General features: G+C 38.4%; 1 protein-coding gene across 1 annotated transcript in view; it reads right to left on the bottom strand.

Annotated features, from left to right (window-relative positions):
- Positions 1-13,075, bottom strand: part of TANC2 (tetratricopeptide repeat, ankyrin repeat and coiled-coil containing 2) — a 272,846-nt gene that overhangs the window by 125,544 nt on the left and 134,227 nt on the right. The gene's annotated exons all lie outside the window — the stretch shown is intronic.

The raw sequence follows: 13,075 nt of genomic DNA, 5'->3' as shown, positions 1-13,075 counted from the left end.
GAGAATGTTTTTGTAACTTACTGAATAGAAAAGTTTCCTATTTCTTTGGCAGTTAGCCTTCCAATATAGTCCTTGTTTTGGGATCTAGTTCCTGGCCATAATCACCACCTTTATTAAGTTTTTTTTTTTTCTTTAGAATTTGTGTAACTATTCTTAATTTTTAAATTAAATCAGTTCAAACTTACAAAAAAAGTTTCAAGATAATACAAAGAATATTTTTTCCTTAACCATTTGAAAGTACTAACATGAGGTCCCATCATCCCCAGATATTATGTATTTCCTATAAACAAAGACATTCTCTTACATAACTACAGTACCAGCAGAGAAATCAGGAAACTAACATTTTACATTATTATGATCTCATGCACAGACCCCATTTAAATTTTCACATTTGTCCCAGTAATGTCCTTTCTAGCAAAAGGATCCAACAATTTAGGATTAATCAATGCATTTAGTTCTCAGTTCTCTTTTATTTCTTTTGATCTGGAACAGTTTCTCAGTCTTAACTTTCATGACCTTGACACTTTTGAAGATTATAGGCCAGTTATTTTGCACAATGCCCCTCAATTTGAGTTTATCTTATGTTACCTCATGATTTGACAGAAGTAGTGCTGTGCTAACTTTGATTGCTTGGTTATGGTAGTGTCTGTCAGATTTCTCTACTCTAAAGTTACACTTTCTCTCTTTGTAGTGAATAAGTATTTTTCAGGGGGATACTTTGAGACTATGTAAATACTCCCTTCTTCAACAAACTCCCAAACTAAAAAAATTGTGATAAACACATTTGTCATTTTAACTGTTTTTAAGTATAAAATTCAGTGGCATTAGGTTGTGCAACCTTTTCCACTGTCCATTTCCAGAACTTTTTTTTTATGAATCTTTATTGTTCAGATTACAATTGTTTCTCCTTTTTCCCCACATATCTCCCCACCACCCAGTTCCTACCCCCCCTCTGCCCTTACCTCCCCCCCCCCGCTGTCCTAATCCATAGGTGTATGATTTTTGTCCAGTCTCTTCCCATACTCCCCACACAGATACCCCTTTCCCCCTGAGAATTATCAATCCACTCCCATTCTATGCCTGATTCTATTAAGTTCACCAGTTTATTCTGTTCCTCAGATTTTTAATTCACTTGACTTTTAGATTCACTTGTTGATAGATATGTATTTGTTGTTCATAATTTTTATCTTTCTTCTTCTTTTTCCTCTTTTTAAAGAATACCTTTCAGCATTTCATATAATGCTGGTTTGGTGGTGATGAACTCCTTTAGCTTTTTCTTATCTGTGAAGCTCTTTATCTGCCCTTCAATTCTGAATGATAACTTTGCTGGGTAGAGTAGTCTTGGTTGTAGGTTCCTACTATTCATCACTTTGAATATTTCTTGCCACTCCCGTCTGGCCTGCATGGTTTCTGTTGAGAAATTAGCTGATAATCGTATGGGAGCTCCCTTGTAGGTAACTAACTGTTTTTCTCTTGCTGCTTGTAAGATTCTCTCTTTGTCTTTTGCTCTTGGCATTTTAATTATGATGTGTCTTGGTGTGGTCCTCTTTGGATTCCTTTTGTTTGGGGTTCTGTGCGCTTCCTGGACTTGTAAGTCTATTTCTTTCATCAGGTGGGGGAAGTTTTCCTTCATTATTTCTTCAAATAGGTTTTCAGCATCTTGCTCTCTCTCTTCTTCTGGTACCCCCATAATTCTGATGTTGGTTCGCTTGAAGTTGTCCCAGAGGCTTCTTACACTATCTTCAACTTTCTGAATTCTCTTCTCTTCATGCTTCTCTGGAGGTGTGTCCTTGGCCTCTTTGTATTCCAAATCTTTGAGTTGATTTTTGCAATCCTCTAGTCTGCTTTTGGGTCTCTGTATAATATTTTTTTTTATCTCAGTCAGTGTATGTTTAATTTCTAGTTGGTCCTCATTGAATTTATCGGCCTTTTCCATGAAATTCTTGAAAAACCTTATAACCGTGGTTTTGAACTCTATGTCCAGTCGCTTGTTCTCCTCCATTTCTTTGGTTTGTGATCTGTTTCCTTGCCTCCTCATTTTCTCTGCTTCCCTGAATTGGTAGGGTAGTTTTGTGTACAAGGTGTCCTACTGGTTCAACGGGTCAGCCTCCCAGTTACTTGAGGTGGACACTCTTGGTGTACCCTTGTGTACTGTGTGTCCCCCAGCAGGAGCTACAGCAAGGGCTAGTTTTCTCCTCCTTTGCTTGGGCGGTTTTGGAGCAGTCTGACTGGAGCTGCAGTTAATTTGGTTGAGCTGCCCCAGAACAGGCCATTTATATGCAAAAGCCGCTGAGTGGAGCCTGGGCGGGTTTGTAGAATGTGCAGGGCGGGGTCTCAGGGCTGGGCGGGGTCTCAGGGCGTGGCCAACGGCGATGGCTGCCGTCAGTCTTTCCACTTTTCCAAGTCCCTGCGCCCTGCGCTCCAGCGCAGTAAACAATGATTGCTGGGCGCACCTCTGCAAAAAAGTCACTCTCACTTTCCGACCCAATGGCCGAGAGTCCAGCTTCTCCCCGTAGGTGCCTGGGTCCCCCGAGTGTCCCCAGAAACTGGATTTCAGAGTGATTGGGAGCTTGTCTCCCTGCGGGTTGAAGAAAAGCCGCGCACCCAGCCGCCCGCCGCCGCCCGATTTGTGTGCCTCCGTACCTCAGCTTTTCAGCGATTGTGTTCCTTTCTCTTCTTAGTTGTAAATCTTCCACTCAGCCAGCTTTCCCGTGGTTCTGGGTGGTAGACGTTTTTGTCTTTTAGTTGTATTTTTGAAATTGTTGTGTGAGGCAGCAGATTAGTTGTTTAACTATGCCGCCATCTTGGTTCCTCCCCATTTCCAGAACTTTTTAATCTTCCCCCAAAGAAACTCTGTACCCAATAAATAATAACTCCCAATTTCCCCCCTTACTAGTACCTAGTATCCTCTCTCCTACTTTCTGTCTCTGTGAATTTGCCTATTTTAGGTATCTCATATGAGTACAATCAAACAATATTAGTCCTTTTATGTCTAGCTTATTTCACTTTATGTAATGTTTTCAAGATTTATTCATGTTTTAGCATGTATCAGAATTTCACTTTTTTATTTCACCCCTTTTAATGACTGAATAATATTCCATTGTGAGTATACAACATTTAGTTTACCTACTCATCTGATGTTGGACACTTGGGTTGTTTCAACATATACTATTTTATGAATAATGATAGTATAGACACTGTTGTGCAAGTATCAGTCTGAATCTCTTCTCAACAAATTTTGCCTCCTACTTTTAGCATCCATTAATTTTCTTGGTTGAATTAATTATCACCATGCTTGCCAAAGAGTGACTTTTCTAAATTAATTACTCTTTCTATGGTGTACTTTTTTTTATCCATCCATCCATCCATCCATCCATCCATCCATCCATCCATCCAAGCTCAAAGACTCCTATCTTATTCAATGAATTATAATCTGTTACTACCATTAATTATTTTGTTGCTCAGATTGTCCCAGATTTGGCCAGGGAAAGCTCTTTCAATTTGGCCCCTGTAAACTTTTGTCATATCCCTGTCATTTTCTGAGCACTTCTTTGCTTTCTGGCACAAGATGTTCCAGGCTCATTTTGTACTCTCCCTGCCTGGAATGAGTCTTTTTCCCAAGAAGCCTTGGTTCTTTTTAGTGAAGAAAGGTATATAGAATATCAGGTATGTTCAATGCTATTAGGATGTCATTGTCCTCCAAGTCCACTCAGTGGACTAAGTCATTATATTCATACACATACATACATACATATATGTATGCATACATAAATATACACATGTTTGTTTATACAACCCCTCCTAAAATTCACAGTGATGCTCTAATTCCAATTAAATACCATACAGTTAATGGTAGTTTTTCTCCTTTCCAAAGCTGTAACTCTGTTCCCCAATAATGACAAATCTGGCTCTCATTATCCTTAGTTACCCCATCTAGTCCTCCTACATGTAACAAATTTCACTGTTGCTCATTGCCACCCTGCCACACAAGATGCTCTACTTATCCTGATTGGGTTCCTATCCTATGCCAGAGAGACCTGACTTACCACTTCTCCCACAGTAGGTAATTTTTTTCAAAATTGGTATATATAATTAACATACCATAAACTATCACCTTGAAGTGTACAATTCAGTGCCTTTCAGTAAAGTTTATCAACCATCACCACTCTATAATCCAAGAATATTTTCATCACTCCAAAAATAAACCCCTTTCAGGTTCATTTTTGCCCTGAAAATAGGACCCTTAAAATTCCTTATCTCTGGCATTCATTTTAATCCTCTGCTTCCAGACTGCTACATTCTTTCCATACAATTAGTTGTTAAGAGTCTCTTTCTATTAAGGCTACTTTTCAGTAGTTACCAGCTATAGAAATTACTCTCTTTCAAACCTTGTCCCTGAGGGATGCTGAACAAAGTCAGTATAAGGTTCTTCCTTGGCCTCACCACCGAGATAAATTTACTCCAAATAAAGAATGTATAGAAATCACATAAAAAGAAACCAGGGAACTAAAGATGATCTATTCTAAATGGGATGCAGAATGATTTACTTAAACTAAATACCTATTTACATTAACTTGATTCAATATCAACATTTTTTCAGGTTTTATTTTACATTCAGATGCATTTGGTCTAACCATATAACAATTCACAGTAGAACAGATCCTACAGGACATTAAAAATTTTTTTAAAACCAGATATGTCCTTTCAGCTTAGTAAGCATTAGCTATAGTATCACAGTTTGATACCAAAATACAACAGCTTCTTAATTTTTAGAATATTTAATATTACACATGAAACCATTCCAAATGGCAAGACATTGAGATGTACATTGTTATTATTCAGTTTAACATTTATCTTAACTTCTCTACTAAAGTCACAAGGTGGGGGTCAGAGGAAGGGACTATATGTACGTTGTTGTATACTATTATTTAACTCAAATGTTCCATCTGTGGAAAATCTATATAAAACTCACATCGACTTTATGTCAAAAGTAGAAAAACAGGCTCTATTTTCCCTTCCTTATTTCCTCTCCAAGAGGCAACAAAATAGATTTTTCTGCCACAGACCAGAAATAAGAGAATTGGTAGGGTTATTTTTATGGTACAAATATTTAATTTATATAGATTTTCTCCCAAGAATGATTAAAAGCTTCTTGTTTCTTGATAAAATAAAAAGGTAACTGCTCATTAACTACTCTTTTCCCTTTCTATAGATTAAACTAGTTAAGCTTTTCCAAGTTCTTCTTGGCATAGATTCCTGACTTCTGGATATTCTGGGGTTCCATTTCACTTTTTTCTAGAAAGTTATTCTGATAATTACCAAATACTTTATATTTACATGTTAATACTAGGTATTATGAGAATAAAACATGGAGATACAGTCATTGATTTTAAAAAGTTTATAATCTACTAGAGGCCCGTTGCACGAAGATTCGTGTAAGAATAGGCCTTCTTCCCCTGGCTTCGCTCCCGGCTGCCCAGGAGCCTGCAAGTCCTCACTCCCGGCCAGAGCGCTGCTCCTGTAGCTCCCTCCACTCCCGCCCTCCCCCTCATAGCAGGCACCCCGCCCCACGCCGCCACTCCGGGCCTGCATATGCAAATTAACCAGCCATCTTTGTTGGGTTACTTTGTATACTCACTCATGATTGGCTGATGGGTGTTGCAGAGGTGTGGTCAATTTGCATATTTCTCTTTTATTAGTGTAGATGTGGAAAATATGACATACTATATGCTTCATTTATTTAATATATAGTGCAAGTCACCAATCATTTCACAAATATTAACTTAATCTTCATAACAACTTTATGAAGTAGGTATTATTACCTTATTTTACAAATGAGAAAATTGAGGCACAGAGAAATTAAATTATCTACTCAAAGTCACACAACCTATAAATGGTTGTAGCCCAGGCTCCCCTACTGCAGAATCCATGCTCCCAACTAGTATGTTATACTGCCTCCCTCAATGGAAAGAATTATTACAATTAGTGAGAATGTTTATGTAAGACACTAACCACAAAAGAAAAGATTAGTAAAGGGAAGTTTATTAATACAAAAAGCTCTGCTCATTAAAGACACTATTAAGATGGTTAAAAAGCAAGCCATAGAGTGGGAAAGATATCTTTAATTCATATACCTTAAAAAGAACTCATATCTAGAATGTATAGAGAATTTGTATAAATTAATAAGAAAAATAAAAACAATCCAATTGCTGGCCTGGTTGCCCCTTAAAAAGAACTCATATCTAGAATGTATAGAGAATCTGTGGGAAAAGAGTAAATTAATTACTCTTTCTATGGTGTACTTTCTTTTATCCATCCATCCATCCATCCATCCATCCATCCATCCATCCATCCAAACTCAAAGATTCCTATCTTATTCAATGAGTTATAATCTGTTACTACCATTAATTATTTTGGGGAAAGAATAAATTAATTCTTTATACGGGAATTTACAAGAGGATAGCCAAGTGACCAACAAGCATATATGGTAAAAAGCTAGTCAACATTATTGGGATACTAGAGGCCTGGTGCATGAAATTCATGCACGGGAGGGGGGAGAAGGGGTCCCCTCAGCCCACCCTGCACCCTCTCTAATCTGGGACCCCTTGGGGGAATGTCCGACTACTCCCATCTGCTGGCCTGGTCACCCCCAACTGCACCCCCGATGGCCTGGTCACCCCTCATGGACCCCCCACCAGCCTGGTTGCCCCACGCAGCCTGCTGTTCAGTCGTTTGGTTGTCCCTCACTAACGCCCCTGCCAGCCTGGTACCCCACACAGCTTGCTTGTTCAATCTCTTGGTCGTCCCTCACTAACACCCCTGCTGGCCTAGTCGCCCCACGCAGCCTTCTTGTTCAGTCATTTGATCGTCCCTCACTAACCCCCCTCCTGGCCTGGTCGTAGGCAGCCATCTTGTGAGGGCGTGAAGGTTAATGTACATATTACTTCTTTATTATATAGGATGATCATCAAAACCACACTGAAATACCACTACATATGTGCAGCACAGAATAGCACACAAAACTAAGAAAAAACAGCCACCTGACAATCTATATATATAAAAGTGTAATATGCAAATTGACCGAATGGCTGAACAGTGGAACAACCGTCTGGACGACCACACTATGACACGCACTGGCACCAGGCCAGCCAAGGCAGGTGTGGGTGGGGTTGGGATCGGCTGAAAAGCTCAGGTCCCAGGTGCCCGCAGCCAGAGGAAAGCTGGTGCCAACAGCCGGGGGAAGGAAAGCCTATCCTTGCATGAATTTTGTGCACTGGGCCTCTAGTCTCTATATATATAAAAGCCTAAACGACCGTTACAACAAAACAACTGGTTGCTATGACGCACACTGAACACCTGGGGCAGGAGCTGCCCCCAGCCCGCAGGGCCTGATCACCCATGGGGCCGGCCGGCCAACCTCCTGGTCCCTCCCCACAGCTGGGACAGGGAACCAGGGGTAGGTGGCGGCAGACATGGCCCCTTTCCCAGGGAGGCCAAGGGTGGCTCCCTCCTCAGGGCCAGTGGCCAACCTCCCGGGTCCCTCCCTCATTCCTCTTCCCGGCCGGCAGGCCCCAATCGCCTGATCAGGGCCTGCTGGCCAACCTCCTGGTCCCTCCCCAGGCCAGCAGGTCCTGATCGCCTAATCAGGGCCAGGCCCTAGGCTGGGACGGGGAACCAGGGGTAGGTGGTGGTGGATGCGGGTGGCGAGGGAAGGAGGAAGGGGAGAGTTGGGGAGGTGGGGAGGTAGGGAACCATACAGTGGTGGCGTGGGGGTGGCAAGGGAAGGAGGTGGGGAGGCGGGGAGGCAGGGAGGTTGGGAACCTGATTAGCCCTGATTGCCGGCCAGGCCTAGGGACTCCACCCGTGCATGAATTTCATGCACGGGCCTCTAGTATGGGATATAAGAGCACTTAAATACTGCTATGCTGGTGGGAATGTAAATTGGCAGCATCAAATTTGGAAACAATTTTAAGCTGAACATACTGAAAACCTTCTGACCCAGCATATCCACTACCAGATGTACACCAAAAGGAGAGGTATACATAGGGGTAGCAAAATATATGTAACAAACATTTGTAGAATTGTTTATAACAGCCAAAATTGTAGGCATACAATGAAATATGACAGCAATAAAAAGAGAATCTTACAAACATACCATTGAACAAAAGAAGAGCGACAGAAGAGAATACATACTAAATTATTACATATATGTAAAGTCTGGAAACTGGTAAAAGAAATAATTGATCATCACAATCAGAATAGTGGTTATGCTTGCAGGGAGTGGATAATGATGCAGAGGAAGTATGAGAAAGGTGAAGTGCTGGTAATGTTCTATATCTTGATTTAGGTAGTGATTATACGCTTGAGTTCACTTCATAAAATTTTATGGCTTGCATAATTACAATTTGTGTACCTTCCTGTATTTATATTTTCATTTTTTAAAATTATAGAAAAGGTATTATGGACAGAAGACACTGGGTTTGAAAATGAAACAATATTCATTAATTTTTTCTTTCTCTAAGAAAGAAGTCTAGAATTATGAAAAAAGAAATGCTATATGTATTTTAAAAATTAGTACAACATAATAAATTATTTGACCAGTCCTCTTATACCAGTTAACAACTTCAAGTGGAACAATGACATAAGGATAGAGAGAAGCCAATGTGTAAAGAAATATTTTATAAGTTAAAGGAAGTGTTAGAGAGCAGAGAAGGAAACAAACTTGTCTTGGAAGAGTGGAGGGAAGAAAAGGAGGGAAGAGGGTTCTTGGAGAAGGCCACGCTAAAAATTCTTGTAACGGAGGAGTTTTGATTTTTTTTAACAGAAATTAGGGAAAGAGAGCAGAGGAAACAATTTCCAAATTCAAATTCTGTATCACATATTACTTTAACGCAAACACAAAACTCTAAGATCAAAACTGATTAAATGTAATATACTAGTTAATGTTTTAAAAGTGTTTTATTTCTGAAATAATATTGATAGTAGTATCCTATATAATAAAAGGCTAATATGCAAATAGACAGAATGGTGGAACAACTGGTCACTATGACACACCCTGATCACCAGGGGGCAGACACTCAATGCAGGAGCTGCCCCCTGGTGGTCAGTGGGAGCGCTGCTCAGCCAGAAGCTGGGCTCATGGGCTGGCGAGCGCAGTGACGGTGGCGGGAGCCTCTCCCACCTCTGCGGCAGCACTAAGGATGTCCGACTGACAGCTTAGGCCCGTCAGTTGAACATCCCCCAAGGGCTCCCAGACTGCAAGAGGGCATAGGCCGGGCTGAGGGACCCTCCCCAAGTGCACAAATTTCGTGCACTGGGCCTCTAGTTAGTAACAACAACAACAACAACTAATACTTATTGAGATATTACTATCTGGTATTTTTCTAAGTGTTTCATGTGTCTTAAATAATTTAATCTCTTCAACATTTCTTATCTTACAGATAGTAAAAGTGAGGCACACAAAGATTTAAGTTCTTGACCACAGTTCCAGAATTAGGCAAGTAAGCAGAGTCAATATTAGTCCACGTTAGTTGGCTCCTGGAATAATTACCTCATTATTTTGCCAAGAAATATATGATTATTGAGTATAAATTGTTTATATGGTTATTTTATTATTTTCATCTTTAATAGTATTCAGCAGAATTATCTGATGATAGACAATATAGGAAAGCATTCATTCAATAAATATTTACTGAGTACTTTCTGCGCCCAGCACTATGTTAGGTGTTACATAATACATTATGAACAATGGGGCGGGATCCCTATCTTGAGGAGCTTATACTCTCATGGGGGAAATTAGTAAAAAAAAAAAATAATAAATTAATTAAATCATAGTAAATTAAACTCTGTGAGAACTGTGTAGGCAGGATATAAAATACTGTAAAAAAAAAAAAAAAAGCAAGTGCTGCATATTTAGAACACTTTTCTTTTTTTTAAATTAAATTAAGTTTATTAGAGTAACGTTGGTCAATACATTAAATGAGTTTCAAGTGTGCCTTTATTTTTCTTGATGACACCAATTCCCCTTTCAGAAATGGTTTATGCTTTCAACATTTGCAAAAACTACCTTCACTTAAAGTAAAGTAGCCAAACTGTGGAGGGATTAAACTATGATTAAATCTGTGCCAAAACATAAAAATAGACACATAGATCAATGGAAAAGAACAGAGAGCCCAGACTAAACCCACACATACATGGTCAATTAACTTATGACAGAGGCAAAAATTTAATCTCTTCACAATAGATTAGACTACTATCTTATACCATGCACAAAAATTAACTCAAAATAAATTAAACACTTGAATGTAAGACCTGAAACCATAAAACTAAAAGAAACCATAGGCGGTAAGCTCCCTGACACTGGGTTTGGTGATGAATTTTTTTGGATCTGACTCCAAAGGCAAGGGAAACAAAAGCAAAATTAAATAAGTGGGACTATAGCAAATTAATTAGCTTCTGCACAAAGGAGGAAATTATATATATATATATATATATATATATATATATGTGTATATGTGTATGTGTGTGTGTGTGTGTGTGTGTGTGTGTGTGTGTGTGTGTGTGTGTATATATGTATATATGTATATATGACTAAGTGACCCACTGACCAGCCGGTACATATAACACGCACTGGCAATTTAAAAATAAATGTTGACTCACGCATGCGCAATACATATAAAGCTCTCGCTGGCGCCAATCGCACGTGTGTGTTTCAATCTGTCATTGTCGATCGTGAATTTAGTTGTTTTTGTAGACATTCTGAAGCTGAAAGAAAGTGGCGTTGTTGACAGGATATGTCTGAAGACCATTAATAAATCACAAAGACAAACTCTAGGCAGAGTAGGAATATTCCTATCTAAACCCGTTTTCGGACATGGTCAGTTATATGTTGCTTTCTCTTGAGTTCAAAGAGCATGTGATGTTAAAGTTGTAAATATTTCAACACAAGGGAAATTAGTCAAGCACTCTGAAAGTGTTTTTACTCTTAATGTGGTATACAGGGAGATATTAAAATAAGTTTAATAAATTTATCAGTCATTGTTTTTATCAATGTTTTTATATCATGTTTTTGTTGTTTTTATAAAATTTCTGTTGTTATTATTTATTAATCAATTTATATATTATTTTCATATACATTTTACTAATTTTCTTTCATCTCTGACACATATTATAGAGAAAGGGCGAATAATGATATTAAAATATTTCTTCTAATTAATTTCCTTTCAATGTGAATGAATCCTGCACTGGGTCACTAGTCACAAAATAAAAACACAAGCTACTAAATCGGAGAAGATATTTGCAAATCATATATCTAATAAAGGGTTGATATTCAAAATACATAAAGAACTCATACAACTATAACAACAAAAAATAACCAATCCAATTTAAAAAATGGGCAGAAGATCCGAAGACATTTTTCAAAAAGAGATATACAGATGTTCACCAGGCACATGAAAAGATGCTCAATATCACCAATTAGCAGGGAAATGCAAATCAAAACCACAATGAGATATTACCTGTTACAATAGCTATCATCAAAAAGTCAAGAAATGACAAGTGTTGATGAGGATGTGGAGAAAAGGGAACCTCTATGTACTGTTGGTGGGAATATAAATTGCTACAGCCACTATGGAAAACAGTATGAAGGGTCCTCAAAAAATTAAAGATAGAATTATCATATGATCCAGCAATTCCACTTCTGGGTATTCATCCAAAGGAAACAAAAACAGTAATTCAAACAATATAATTTACAAAAGCCAAGATATGGAAACAATCTAAGTGTCCATCAATAGGTGAATGGATAAAGATGTGGTGTACACATATACGCAATACTACTCAGCCACAAAGAGAATGAATTCTTGCCATTTGCATCAACATGGATGAACCTTGAGAGTATTATGCTAAGTTAAATAAGCCAGACAGAGAAAGACAAATATAGCATGATTTCACTTATATGTAGAATCTAAAAAAAGAAATAAAAAAACCCCAAATATATACAGAGAACAGATTGGTGGTTGCCAGAGGGGAAAGGGGTTGATGAAAATGGGTGAAGGGGGTCAAGAGGTACAAATTTTCTTATATAAAATAAATAAGTCACAGGGGATATAATGTACAGCACAGGGACTATAGTCAATAATATTGTATTGCATATTTAAAAGTTGCTAAAAGAGTGAATCTTACACGTCCTCATCACGGAAAAAAAACTGTAAATTGTATGGTGACAGGTGATAACTAGACTTATTGTGGTGATCTTTCACATTGTATACAAATATCAAATCATTATGTTGTATATCTGAAAATATTATAAGTCAATTGTACTTCAATAAGAAGCTGTGCTAAGAAATAAATGTCTAATAGCTAAGGTATCCAAATCCCTAATCTGTACTCCATAATGGCAGGCTATGCAATCTAGTTTCACAGACTCTTTTAATTCTCAGAATTCTCTTACCATTTTCACATCGGGCTGTTTACATTTTTCTTTAGAATCTGTTAATTATAAACTGCTTGTTCTCATCTATATAAAATTGCTCAGAAATTTGTATCACATTTAATCAAATAAAGAAACCCATGCTTTCTGTCTAACAGTTACAAAACCTATGATTAGCTTGATTAGCTTGGTTCAATTGCCAAAGCAAACCTGGTTAATATTCATTTCTTAGTTCTTAAATGATTACCTAAATTTTTCCTTTCCTAATGAATGTTGGAAAATGGGTGACTGCTAAAAGCAGAAGATATTATTTGTCACAGCAAGTACTGAAGTCAGTGGGCTCTTCCACATCTTCCCCACTCCCCAAACTAAGCTCCTGATTGTGAGAATCACTGCCTACCAGTGATCAAGAATCAAAGCAACCAACCATCAGCTCAACTCTACTCACTGAGTGGCTGACTTTAAAGCATTCCTACCCTCTTCTTAGTTCCCTTGGGCAAACTTGAAGAAGAAGGGGTAGGAACAGATGAAACAATTGTTGAAACCAGGGTCTGGGTACATGGCAGGTTGTTTGGGTATGCTTAAAACTTTACACAACAAAAATTATTTTCTAGCTTGGCCATGTGACTTTACTTGGACCCTGGACTG

Source organism: Eptesicus fuscus, chromosome 20 (assembly GCF_027574615.1).
Source record: "Eptesicus fuscus isolate TK198812 chromosome 20, DD_ASM_mEF_20220401, whole genome shotgun sequence".
NCBI lineage: Eukaryota > Metazoa > Chordata > Mammalia > Chiroptera > Vespertilionidae > Eptesicus > Eptesicus fuscus.
This window is presented reverse-complemented; position numbering and strand designations above follow the sequence as displayed.